This window comes from Zingiber officinale, chromosome 3B (genome assembly GCF_018446385.1).
Source record: "Zingiber officinale cultivar Zhangliang chromosome 3B, Zo_v1.1, whole genome shotgun sequence".
Lineage (NCBI taxonomy): Eukaryota > Viridiplantae > Streptophyta > Magnoliopsida > Zingiberales > Zingiberaceae > Zingiber > Zingiber officinale.
The window spans coordinates 47,741,869-47,756,030 of record NC_055991.1 but is presented as its reverse complement, the minus strand read 5'-3'; the positions used below and the strand labels follow the sequence as shown (position 1 = coordinate 47,756,030).

Below are 14,162 nucleotides of genomic sequence, written 5' to 3'. Positions count from 1 at the left end.
TGGTCGGCCCCTCTCTTCCTCTCCCTCTCCTATTCTTCTTCCTTGGCCGGCGGCATCTTCATCTCAAGGAGCCTGGTTGGTGGCCGGATCTTGTTAAAGGAAGAAGGAGAGATAGGAGGTCTTGTTTCTTAGCATCCCTTGGAGCTTGGTGGTGGCCGAACCTCATCTTTTCTTAGAGTTCTTGTGGTGGCCGAAACTTGCTTGGATAAGAAGGAAGCTTGGGTGGTTCTCGTCTCGGTAGATCGTCACCCACAAGACGTCCAAGATAAGAAGAGGAATACGATAGAAGATTAAGAGGTTGTTGCTTATAAAGAAAGGTATAACTAGTAATTTTATTCCGCATCATACTAGTTTTATTTGTATAGATTTTGAAATACCAAACACAAGAGGCATATGATTCTAGGTTTTGAATTTATGATTCAAGTTTGTGTTCTTTTGTTTTTTTTGATCTTGTGATTCAATTGTTTCTTTTGGTTAAACCTAGGGTTACTATAAGGAAATTAAATATTAAATTTCGTTGAAAGACTTTGTCTAGGAAGTGGTGAATGCTCCCATACCCAAGAAGACCTAGTGCCTCGCCATGTTTAACCTGGAAGCCAATCTCTAAAATTAATATTTAATTGAATTTGTAACATGGGTAGATTTGGATCAATAATGTTAAGTATCGTTTGTGATCCAAGTCTAAACCTCTAAGAACAGATAAGTTAAATTTAGAATCAATAATGTTAAGTTTTATTTGCGATTCCTAATTTAATTTCTAAAGAACACAATAGGTTGTTAGGAATGGTTCAGGACTTGTATAAAATTTTTGTATAGGGGAACCGATACGATATTCCGAGTATTAACCAACAGTTACCTTGTATGTGGTTTCCCATAGTACACTAAATCATAGTCACTAATTAATGCATAACACCGTTTTGAACATGCTGAGTCTCTTGACTCACAGATTATACCTTTTTTTTTCAGAGAATGAGGCAAATGAGATAGGAGACATTGACCAATGAGCCAGCTCGGAACAAGGGTAGTATAACCCGAAGACCATCTAGTTTAAATTTCGTATTTAGTTATATTTTCTTTCAAACCATCTATGCAATTTTATTTGAACTAAGAAACCATTATAGAAGTATGGGTAAGTGACATCCGCAGTTTATATATTTTCTTAAAATTTATGGATAAAAAAAATCTGGGGTATTATAGTTGGTATCAGAGCAAAAGTTCTTGGAAGGGTTGTGTCTACTACTAGTTCTGAGAAGCTCATGGAGTCAAGCCTCAGGTCTGTAAGTTTAAATGCTTTATATCTTATGTGCATGAAGAAAAGAAATGTTTGTTTAAATGTTAACTTAGAGGTTGGATAGTATGGGTAACATTGATTAAAATTGCTTAGACATAATTAACTGTTTGATGGATGTGAAAATATTATGGTTAGCTGTATGCCCAATCTAACATTTTCCCCCTAATATATCATGGCTTTTTCCCTTAGTTCAAATGACCCTATAGTAGTTAACTTTCAAATTTGGAACAATTTATTTTTTAACATAGGACCCTAATGCTCATAGGCGAACCTTTGATCATAACATGTCTTAGAAGTTTAGAATTTTCTTTCCTAAGTATGTTTGGGAGAACTTTTGAGGATAGTATAGTAATTGTAGGAATTTTCGATGCTAAGTAATATCTGGAATGCAACCTAGGAACCCCATGCTTAAAGGCTATAGAGTAAGGTGAGAAAAATGGTCAATGTTAGGTGGTCAAATTACAACTAGGAGGAAACTACTTGGGAGACCGAGAGAGACATAAAAAGCTGCTACCTAGGATTGTTTGATAAGTGTTAATTTCGAGGACGAAATTTTTTAAAAGGGGAGGAATTGTAGAGTCTGAACCCACTTATTTAATTAATGATATTTATTAGATTAAATTATAATTTAATTAGATTTAGAATTTATTTAATTAAGGAGATTTATTAGATTAATTGTAATTTAATTAGATTTTAAATTTATTTAATTGTAATTTAATTATAATTTATTTAATTAAGGGAATTTATTGAATTAATTATAATTAATTAGAATTCATATTTATTTATTTTATATTAATAAGATGGTAGAATACAAATATGTGTAAAATAAAGAATGATTTATAAATTTTATTATAGGCTATGCCTTTAAACAATATAGAAGAAAAATATAAATCTCTTTGGTATTGTAACGCCCACCCTTGTTACCCTAGGGCGGCGCTACGTTCGTACATGCTTCAGTTATACTATGGCAGCGGAAGAACAAAATTTTTTTTTTCTTTTTAAACATTCATTTTATAAGCATGATATCACAGATTAAATGTGCATATGTTGATTCTATAACTAATCATATTAATTTGTCCGGATCATTCTTTGCCGAGCCACCACCACACACATCACTATCTGCTCCTCCTGTTGCTCCTCTAGCTCATCCAGCTTCTTTATCTGCGGTACAAGGAAAGTAAGCTGTGAGCACTCATGGCTCAGTAAGTTCCTTTCCTACTCACTAAAACCAAAAATCATCGTATATTAATATCATGCGTAGTATCATAAGCATACGACATACAAGGGTATCATATTCATATCATGACATTATATCATCAGATAATTCAAGCACATATGTAGGCAATGCATCATGAATTTGAAAGCTTATACTTATAAGTACTTGAAATTCATATCATCATTAGAGGGGATCCCGGTTTGTACCACATACATAATGCGTGCGCTTCTTAAGTAGGTCCAAGGTAGCAAGTCTTGAACCCTACCATACATACATACTAGGTCCGAGTCTTACTCCATCGACCTAGGGCATTCAGAAGCCCATTTCTGACGAGGCCCGAGTCTTATTCCATTGACCCCGGGGCGTTTACAGAGCCCACCCTTGGTACAAACCATACAAAAATAATTTATCATGCATAACTATCATATTATATCCCTAACAATCTTTCATGCATTTCATTTTTCATTTCTTTTCATTATGTATAGCATTTCCTATGCTATCACATATCATGGCATTTACATAACATAAATTTCATTCTTTTCTCATTATGTATAGCATTTCCTATGCTAACACATATCATGGCATATACATAACATAAATTTCATTCTTTTCTCATTATGTATAGCATTTCCTATGCTATCACATATCATGACATATACATAACATAAATTTCATTCTTTTCTCATTATGTATAGCATTTCCTATGCTATCACATATCATGGCATATACATAGCATAAATTTCATTCTTTCTCATTATGTATAACACTTCCTAGGTTCCTTTCCCTTTTTTTTTTTTTTTTATTTTCAATTATCTTCTAAACAAGAAAACAAATACATGATCCTTAACATTTCATAGGGAGAACCTCGTACTAGTTGGGTAAAACAATAATTTCCCTAGCCTCTTAAAACTATTTTTGGCCGAAATTCTAGGGTTAAGTACTCCTTTGATCAAGCATCATATAGGTGTAAAAACATGAAGAAGATCCCTTTTCCATGGCATAGAAAATCTATCATGTAGTGTAGACTTAGTTAAACCTCACTAGATTTCGAAAGCTCTTCTTAACCGAATTTTCTCAAACTTGTTTCTAGGTTTTAAAATCCTCATAAAATCTGAAAAATATATAAAAAGCCTTGTACCACAGGTGAGGGGAAGCTTACCTTCTTTGCTTAAGTTTCCTAGAGTTGAGAACTTGCTTGGACCTTTCTTCCTTGCTTGCTTTGCTCGGCACCAATGGAGGAGAGGAGTGGCTAGGTCTTTTGGTGGAGAGGAGGAGGAAGAAGAGGCTTCTCTTTCCTCTTGTGTTGCTCGGCAACAACAAGAGAGAAAGAGGGAGAGAGTGAAGAGGAAGAAGAGGTTCTTCCTCTTGTGTTGCTCGGCAACAAGAAGAAGAAGAGAGGGAGAGGTGAGTCTCGGCACAAAAGGGAGGAGAGGAGGAGAATGAGTGGGGGATGAAGTTGAAGTCACCCCTCCATGCCTATTTATACTAAAATGAGGGGAGGAAACTTGACTTGATTCATCCTCCCTATTCATTTCTCCCCTTAAATGACAAGAATATTCTAGAGAAATGCCTTTTGAGTTCTCTCTTTTCTTTCCCTTAATTTCTCTCTTTTCTCTCCTTTAATTAAAATTCTTATCTCTCCTCTTACAATATCCTCTCCTATCCCACTTGGTTAACACATGCATGCATCCACAAGAGAACCAAGGATCAAAACTTGTTTATGTATATTTTTATTTCTTTTTACTTCCTTTTCCTTTTAAGTAGAAAGAATCCTTTCTTATTCTTAACTACTTAATCTTTTCTCTCCTTATCAATAATTCTCCTATCCCCTTTGGTATCCTATACATGTTCCTTACAAGAGATCCAAGGTTCAATCTCTCTTCTAACATTTTATTTTCTTTTGTACATAATAATTCGTATATTACTATATTATGCATTATGCATAAATATTTCATACATATATATATTATCTCATATTTCTTCCTTTTGTCCATATTAATTCCATACATTTTAAATCATGCATAGATGATTTATATTCTCAACTTTATTTTTCTTTCATAAAGTTTTAATCATCTAAATCCATCTTAATATTTAACTTAGAATATTTACACCTTCTTTTCATTCGTACTCTCATTATCCTTACTTTCTTATCTAGGCTTTCTAGGGGTGTTACAGGTATACATAAAATTAAATAAAAGATTAATAACTTATCATTGTACTAATATAGCATATGAATTATATATATATATATATATATATATATATCGTATGCTATATTACTATGAAATTTAATGTAAAAACATAGTATGTATAAATTTGTAGAGAATATGCATCTAATTAATATGGAAATAAAATATCACATCATATATGAGGGGTAATTACAAATAATAAATAGAATTATATAAGTAAACTATATATGGAAATTTTATAACCACGGAAATAGCTTCCCATTTAAACTTGATATCGTATTAAGTTTACAAAAAAAAAAGAAATGAAATAAATGACTTGGTATTCATATGCAAATTTTTGGGATAGATATGGAAATGTTACACCCATGGGAATAAGTTTTATTTTTTAAAAATAAAATAAATGACTTAGCAAATTTTATGTGTTGTGAATTTTTATATGTAGATAGATATGGAAATAGAAAATTTAGATCAAGTTCTAAGTCCCCCTATCTATTTAAACCTTACCTTCTAAAGCCCTCTCTTGGTTTTGTTGCCACCGACCCTAGGAAGACCTCCTCACCCCTCTTGTTCTCCACCGGTGTTAGGATTTCCAAGGAAGATAAGGAGTGGGTGGCTAAGTTCTTAAGGCATGTTCTCAACCATGTTATTGTATTATTTAGCTTCTATGTCTTATGAAGTTTCTGATTTTATAGTTTGTTAGGTTTGGTTCCATTGTGGTGTAAATTAGACTCAATGGGTGAATGAATTTCATTTCAGTGTCTTCTATTAAAATGTAGGAAATTTAGTTAGATTTCATTTCCAATTTACAAAACCTTTTTTGGATCAAAGATGAATTACATATGATTCTTATACCACTGACTGACAAATCTGGAATTATGTTGTTACCTTCCTACTTTTGGTTCTGTTGTGGTGAGTTTTAAATTCTGTTTTAAAGCTTTAGTCATCATGATTTTGCTCAACGAGTTGTTTCATATTTTACTAATTGTATACCCTTAGAAACTAGAGAACTATGCATGCTCAAAATAAGTTATAGACCTTGCAAGTTTCGAGCATGATAAATGTAGGTTTAAATTTTGTTTTAAGAGTTATGAATATGTATGTTGCATTACAATTTAGGGGCATGCTTCTAGTTCCTTTCCATTAGAAGATAGGAAACTTTCCTATGCTCAAATCACCTTACAAACCTAGTAAATTTCAGTTTACTAAGAGTAGTTTTTAAATTATGTTTTCAAGGTCATATTCATCATGATCCACCCTACGATTTCTTTATGTTTCCTCATATCATGTCTTATGTTAGTTCCTCAGGTTCATGTATGTTTAGGTACCTTAAATGAGTTCACGATTTTGATTTATGTTCTACTTATCATGATGACTATGTATATATTTTACATCTAGGTTTCAGATCTCTAGATTAGGTAAGTTCAAGTTGCTTTTTGTTCCACATCATGATAGTTTAGTAGGCTATATGTAAAATTGCATGCTTACTTCTAAGATCCTGTTCATGTTCTTATGTCTTATTATGATACCTTAATATGATCTAGGTTTAGGTGGATATTATGTTTCCTTTTACATCTTATCATGATAATGAAACTTACTCAGTGAGAATACCGTGAGGGAAAAGACCCCAGAGGGAGCCTGTTTACGGGAAAAGACCTCAGAGGGAACCCAATATCAGGTAAGTTGACTATAACAAAGTAATAATTATAACGATAAAGATGAAGATACCATGAGGGAAAAGATCAAAGGGAGCCCGTTTATGGGAAAAGGCCCCAGAGGAAGTTCGTTTATGGGAAAAGATCCCAGAGGGAGCCCAATATCGGGTAAGTCGACTATAACAAAATGATGAGGATTTGATGGGAATATTATGAGGAAAAAGGCCCCATTGGGATCCCGTTTATGGGACAAGGCCCCGGAGGGAGCCCAATATTAGTTTCCATGTTAGGCTATGAATAAGTTAGGTTCATGATATGCTAAGTTCGGATTCATGTTATGCTATGAATATGTTAACTTCATGATATGCTATGTATAAGTTCATGTTATGCTACAAATATGTTAATTTCATGATATGCTAAGTATAAGTTCATATTATGTTATGAATACGTTAAGTCCATGATATGCTATGAATATATTAGGTTCATGATATGCTATAAATAAGTTAAGTTCATGATATGCTATATCCATGCTCATGTATGCCCATGTATATGCTCATGATAAAGTCTATTTTTATTTGTATGTTTATACCATGCAAGTATGATTATATTATGCTTATGTACATGATCATGATCAATTCTATCATTATGCCTAGGTCATTTACCATGCTTATGTTTATGCTCTCATGCTTATGTCGATGCCTATGCTTACGCTCATAGTATGCTAGTAGGGAGATTCCAAGTTACCCCCTCGGCTGGTTTCACACGACTATGTGTAGCACACGACAGAGTTCTTTTCCTCCAATGTTAAGCTCACATGGTTGTGTGTTTCACACGACCGCCTTCTTCTTTCTCTCTTAAATTTCCACATGGTTGTGTGAGATCACACGACCATGTCCATCTTCTCCTCGGGCGAGCTCACACAGCCGTGTGATGCCACACGGCTTGATGCTCCTCCTTTTCTATTAGTATCACACGGTTGTGTGAGGTCACACTGTCGGTTCTATAAGGTCCAGAAGTACTGAATTTTCTCCTTTCCATTTTCTCCAACACCTCCACGCCCATGAAATGATCATGGCCAGCTCATAGAAGCGATATGCAACCTGAAAACAAAGTAACAAAAGATTAGAATAGTAACAAAAGAAAAGGAAAAGTGAAAATGAATCTAACTAAAAGAACCCTTAGGTTGCTTCCCAAGAACTGCTTGTTTAAGGTCTTTAGCTCGATCTCGTCTCCGATTCTACTAACTATACCCAATGAGGCACGAATTTTCATCCTTGGGTTGATGCTGCTGCTTCTTTCTTATTTCTTACCCTCGGAGGGCAGAGGTACTTCTCATTCTTAGTTGGGGGTCTTCTCCCAACATTTGCCAGTTCGTATGCTTTATCCGGCGGCCTCCCATGAGGATGGAAGTTCCACTCCTCTATTTTGTAAGCATTTGCCCCGCTGGACATGCTTACTATGAAAGAAGAGACATGGTTAGGAGAATTAGATAAACCATACTCTAACCTTTCCTTCCTATAACTAAAGATAGCTTATGGTTTTTCACATCAATGATGGCTCTAGCCATTGCAAGGAAAGGTCTTTCCAGTATAATTGGAATTTTTTAGGTCTTCCTCCATGTCTAACAAAACAAAATCTATGGGTATGATGCAGCCACCCACGTCAACTGGCACATCTTCAATGATACCCATAGGGTTCCTGCAAGAATGATCAGCTAATTACAGTGTCATGGTAGTAAGTTTAAAGTTTTTGAGATCTAGATTATTACAGATTGAATATGGTATGAGGCTAACACTTTCCCCTAAATCATAAAAAGCTTTTTCTATGAATTCATATCCTATGGTGCAAGTAATGAAAAAGCTTCCAGGGTCTTGGAGCTTTAGGAAAGTGTTCTTCTCAAATAGAGCGTTGTATTCTTCTGTTAAAGCTACAGTCTCGATTTCTCCCTTCTATCTTCGATTGGATATGATGTCCTTCAGCAACTTGGTAAAATTTGGCATTTGTTGATTAACATCAATTAGAGGGACTTTAACACAGATATCCTTAACCTTGTCAAGTCTCTAAATTCCAACTTAAGCTCTGCACCCATTTCAGCAATCCATATTTCAGAATTTAAAATCTGTACAACTTTGATCTCTAAACAGATTCAACTTTTCATTTCTGAATTTCATCACTATTTCTTCACTTATGAATCCAAAGATCACAAAAGGACATGTACTTCTTCCGAAGTATCATTAGAATAAAACGGCAATAGGGTTTGGCAAACATATGTTCAAGGTGTCAGCCATTTTCATGTCACGTGGCACATCAAATTAATTAAAATTGAAACTCATTAAAATTAATACAAGCGTTGTAGCAACGAGTCCCAAGTCGTATTTTTCTTTCCAAGGGTAACTAATAAATGTGTGAGTACTCTAGAATTGATTCACATAGCAAATTGAATTCTTCTACAATTGAAACTAAAATCAAATGCACTCTCTTCTTTACTTGATCACCTTTCTTCCAACCAAATGAACACCACTTAAGTGAGGATTTTTATGCATCATTGAATCAAATGGTTCAATTCCTATCTTCACAATCCACAATCTCATAACAAGGTACACAATCAAATCTCAAGTTAAGTTTTCTACAATTAAGCTCATTCACAGAAATAGATGAACTCATAAATTCCTTAAACAGAGGTAACAATCAAAACTAAAGTTGATCCATCTTCATTTAAGCAAGATCACAAGTTCAAGAACCAAAATCAGAGCTAAGAATTACTAACTACATTACAAGAGCCTACAACTATCAGCATTAGTAGCAGAATAAACCTAACAACACTAAGGCCAATATCAATATCAGTATCAGGTCAATAATCTGGGTTTGAAAGCAAGAATTCGAAATCAAAAACATAAAATCTCAACAGAAATTGAAATTGCAAAGGTAAGTATCAGATCTAAAGATCTGAGCAAAGTTTGAACACAATTCAAAGACAAAAATGAAAGAAACAAAACCCTAACATTCCACAAACCCAAATCCAGATCAAACTCCTCTCAACCTGCTTTGAAACAGATGTGCTATCGGAAACCTCCCCTCAAGCACCAACAAACGATAAACAAGCTTCCAACTTATTACTAGAAAGCGTTCATAGTCCTTGGAAACCTCCCCTCAAACTCCCAGCAACTGGAAACCTCATCAACCGAAGGAAACAGATCTTGAATCTGTGAATCGCCAAACTAGATCGAACGACCGCATCGATCCAATGTAGCTGCGGAATGGGGTGCGGAAAAGGATCTGAGACTCAAAGAAACCTCCCTCTGAGCTCATTTGGATACAAAGTTCACTGATCGGAAACCTCCCTGGATCAAGAACGCGCGGTGAAGCAGAGTCAAGGCGTGCCAAGAAACCTCCCTCTAACACTCCTCTGATCGCCGGAAGATGAACGCCGGAAGCTCATAATCGCCGTCGGAGAAGAAACTTGCTCATCGGATCTGGAATTGAGGAACGGGAGCTGCGGATCGCGCGAAGATGACGAACGAACTGTAGAAGAAAATCGCGACCGAGCCCAAGCACAGTAGCTTCTCACGCAGGTTTTAAATCACTTCAGTTCTGATCGGACGGCTGAGGATTTTCGGTGCTTGATCAACGGTGGAAAACATCTCAGATCTGGATCAAAAGGTACTGATCTTCATCTATGGTCCAGATGTACTCCTCATTCGATCGGATGGACCAAATGCTTGACGGATGGCTCAGATCTGCTTGATCTTTAACGGACGGTCCAAATCGATCCAGATCTTGATCGCCTCATCTTGCCCTAGATTTGAGCCCAAGTGTGGTCCAATATGATCGGGTCCATGACCCTTTTGATGCCTACAAAATAATAAACAAATATTAGCACCAAAATACTATGAAAATAGGCTAATTTATAATTAAGTCCAAGATCACATGCAAATTATGAAATACAATCTAAATGTGAGATTATGCTGTGAATAGTCCAATAAAAACATGCATCATGAATTAAAATAATGTAGCAAAATCATGGTTATCAAATCCCCCACACTTAGCCTTGGACGTCCCGTACAAGTCAATAAAACCTAAAATCATCTCCATACAAATTCCCTAGCAATACCTAGAAGATAGTAAAAAGAATTTAACTAAGATCATCTTAAAGATCACAAACATTCATGAATATAATTCAAACAATAATCAGTAGATATGGTGGTTTCAATCCAATTGAAAAATTAAGCAAGTTGCAATCTCACAATGGATTTACCTATTCTAACTCTCACACTCAAGCATGCATAAAAGTGGAGTTCAACTCAATGCTACTCACAACATTTCACTACCATAAGCTTGCTTATTTTCTAATTCTCCACCACTATAAAACATAGCATACATGAATCAAAAGGATTTTATCAACAAGAATTTAAATGGAAGCAAAAAGAACAATGAAAGTGAATGAAAATGGCAAAAGAAAAGTATTTAATGAAGAAAATGAGAAGATAAGAGTATTGGAGAAATATACTTGATGAGTTGACAAATTTGATGTGAAAAGAGATGAATACCATATGTTTTAATCAATTCAAAGTATCAAGCTACCCTCCCATTCAATTTGATGACCAACAAAGAATCTTGATACTCTATCTTCACCTTTGATACATTCTTGATGTGCCATTTTGTTCAAAATTTTCTTTCTTCACTGTTTTTACTATTTTTCCACTTCATACTAACACTTTGAAAACTACACAATCTCTCATCAATTAATGAAGAAGACTTCCCTCCCCCACACTTAATACATTGGCCATCTCGACAATGAAACACAATTCATGCCATCCACTTACTTGATACAATCTTGCCACTGCTTCTCCTTTCTGTAGGTTGCTATTTCCTTTTCTATCACTGTTTCTGTGCTACCTGTGGTTCTTCTCTTATTAACTGAAAACTTGACATATCCTTCAAGACTTCAACAAAATATTTGAAGATCTCTCTGATGTTATATGCTGATACAAAGGTTTAAAATTTCACTTCGTTCCTACTGCTGTACTTCAGTTTAAGATCTTAGTTCTTTTCTAAAAATTCCAGCCTAGCAAATTCCTGTGCAGTAACTATATCAGCTGCTATAAGCAAAAGAATTAATAGAACTCCATATAGCACCAAGATGAATAGAAATCTCAAAAAAAAAAAATATTTGCACCAATAGATTTTAAATTACAGAACTTCTTAATGTGCATTTTCACAACTTGCATCACATATTGACACAACATCCGAGTAATATTGATAGCAAAGGACACTCATCCTTAAAGTGGCATAAAGTTAGCCTTCATGGATCAAAGAGCCAAATCCAAGAAATAGATCAAAGCTTGACACTAAACTAATACAATTCTGTATTTCTGCTGTATTCCAGACTTAAATTCCTGATTCCAGAATCAGGTTCAGTCCTTAGCTGCTTTTCTTCTTACTCTTTCATTACTAGAAGTAAACACCACTTGATAATGAGTGAATAAGAATTACACTTCGATTCCTTTATGATCAAAAACATTTAACTCGAATTGACATGCATCCTGCCTAAATTGACACATTCACTTACAGCTCTTGTTAGCTAATTCAGTCCTTGAATTTGATTGCCCACAAATCAGAACTTAAAAATACAAATTCAGCAAAGACACCACAAGTTCCAGAGTTTCAAAAATCTGGACAAGGAAATCAGATTTGAATTTGAAAACACTCAGAAAATTACTTCAGAAATTCATGCAGTAACAATGTGAATCTTAATTCCAACAGCCTTTCAATTCTGTTACAGTTTCAATTCCTGCACGTAACAAAACTACACTCGAATTCATCAATCTGGTTTGCTATAGAACTTAAACTGCCATTGTCTATCAGAAATTAGCTTCCAATTCTAGAGTATCAAAATTGATGATCCAAGGGAATTGCCCTGACATCTAGCATTCAATTTCAGTTTTCTGACTTAAGCTTCAGCAATTCTAGTTGATGCAGTTACAGTTTCAGAAATGATCAATCTAAGTTTCGGAGTTCAGAATCCATTAAATTCTTGCCCAAAGAATTAAACTTGATAAAGAATTCCTTCATCAATGCCTTGGTTAGAACTTGAGTTCCCATTAATGTTACTCAACAATTTCAGATTCGTTCTACAGAATTCCTGTACTGCTCCTCACTGACTCAATGATTTTTATTTGCTTCTTGTATCAAAACTTCAGAATAAATGCAGAAGTCAGTGACCATTTCTTTCCTGCATTTCAATTTATGATCATCTCCACAATTGATACTAGTGAAAAAATTCCAGAACCTAACAACATTATCAACTAGTGCTTCCAGCAATGTTCAGGCTTGCATTTCTACATTCCTTGATGCACAGATTTTTCATGCATATTTTTAATGGTCTTTTCATTGATCACGAATTGCATAAGGAGTTTGGCACAATCAACTTCACCTCACTTACAATTTTGAAGATCAGCACAAATCAGAATTATACTGATAAGGACACAGAATTAAAATTGATTCCATAAAAAATAGTATCAATTATTGGCACAAAACAGTTCCAGAATCCATTGGCTAAATTGTAGTCACTGCTTTTCTTTACTGCAATTTTTCTTTGTCTTTCTTCATTCTGCAAATTTTCTTTTCTTCTGCTCTGTCTCTGTTTCTGAAGTTTTCATTCAGTTTCAGGTTTCCAACAGAAAAGTTCAAGGGTTAAGTGATTTATACTGAACTGTTCGAAGCAAAACTGCACTAACAGGACAAGCAAAAATACATAATAAATTCAGAAATTGGAACATTCCCTGTCCATAACAACGTATCCCAGCTGCCACACAAGTTCCAAATCAAAGCATAAGATCCAGTTAAACAAATCCAGCATCAGATTCAACAAATTCCTACAATGATCTATATCTAATTCAGATTTTGGTACCTCTAGATTCTGAATACTAGAAACCATCTGTCAATGTGAAAATAAGAAGATTACTTTGGTTTTATCATGTTCAGAAAGCTGCACAAGGAATTAAGCACATCACAGAATGGATTTGGCACACAACAGAATTTCCCTTCCAAAATTTCAGAATTCAGATTCAAAGTTCTGAAACAGCAAGTGAAATAACAGAATTCAGCTTCAAGGAAATTGTAAAAGTAATAAAGCCTAAGATGATCATACAATTTTTCACTCAATCTTGATTATGTGCATTGAAAACTAGCTGCTGTAATTCCAATAGTTGCAGTATCCAGTTTCAAGTTGAAAAACAGAATCAGTTTTTAGTTCCAGGAAATGACACTTAGTTCCAGATTCCTTTTCTGCAGTTCCAGTTTTCTGTATTTCTATTTAAGCACTTTAATAAAGTTGCTTCAAAATTGATTTCATGAATTTTGGACAGCAACAAACTTCAGAAAATTTTAGACTAAACTTGGCACAAACAATCGAAGAACCAACTTCTTGAATTTTGCACTGCAGTTTCCAGCAGGTCGGAATCTAATTCCAGAATTCCAACTCAAAAGAAGTATAGTGCTCAAAAGATCTCCAGTTCGATTCATCAAGGATTCAGCCTCCTTTGTAGATTTCCTCACTGCTGCAGATTCACTTAATTTCTTTATTAATTTTGCTAGATGCCCACAGATTTTTTGTACACCTTTAATACCACCCTGTATCTTGATTCTGCACAAAATATGTTTCTGCATTTCAATTCCTAAAGCTTGAAAAGATCATAGGAAGCTAAAACACCATTTGTTTCAGCAAATCCCAAAGTTTCACTTGAACTTCTCACTTGTTTAAATGTTATATCTGATTTTTGATACACTTTTGGCACAAAATCCTGCATTTCCAA

General features: G+C 34.7%; 1 long non-coding RNA gene across 1 annotated transcript; it reads left to right on the top strand.

Annotated features, from left to right (window-relative positions):
• The first annotated feature begins 786 nt into the window (after positions 1–786).
• On the top strand, positions 787–13,518 carry LOC122056472. Its single transcript, XR_006133183.1, has 2 exons — positions 787–1,021; positions 13,012–13,518. It is a non-coding gene; the product is annotated as an uncharacterized LOC122056472 (long non-coding RNA).
• Positions 13,519–14,162: the final 644 nt, after the last annotated feature.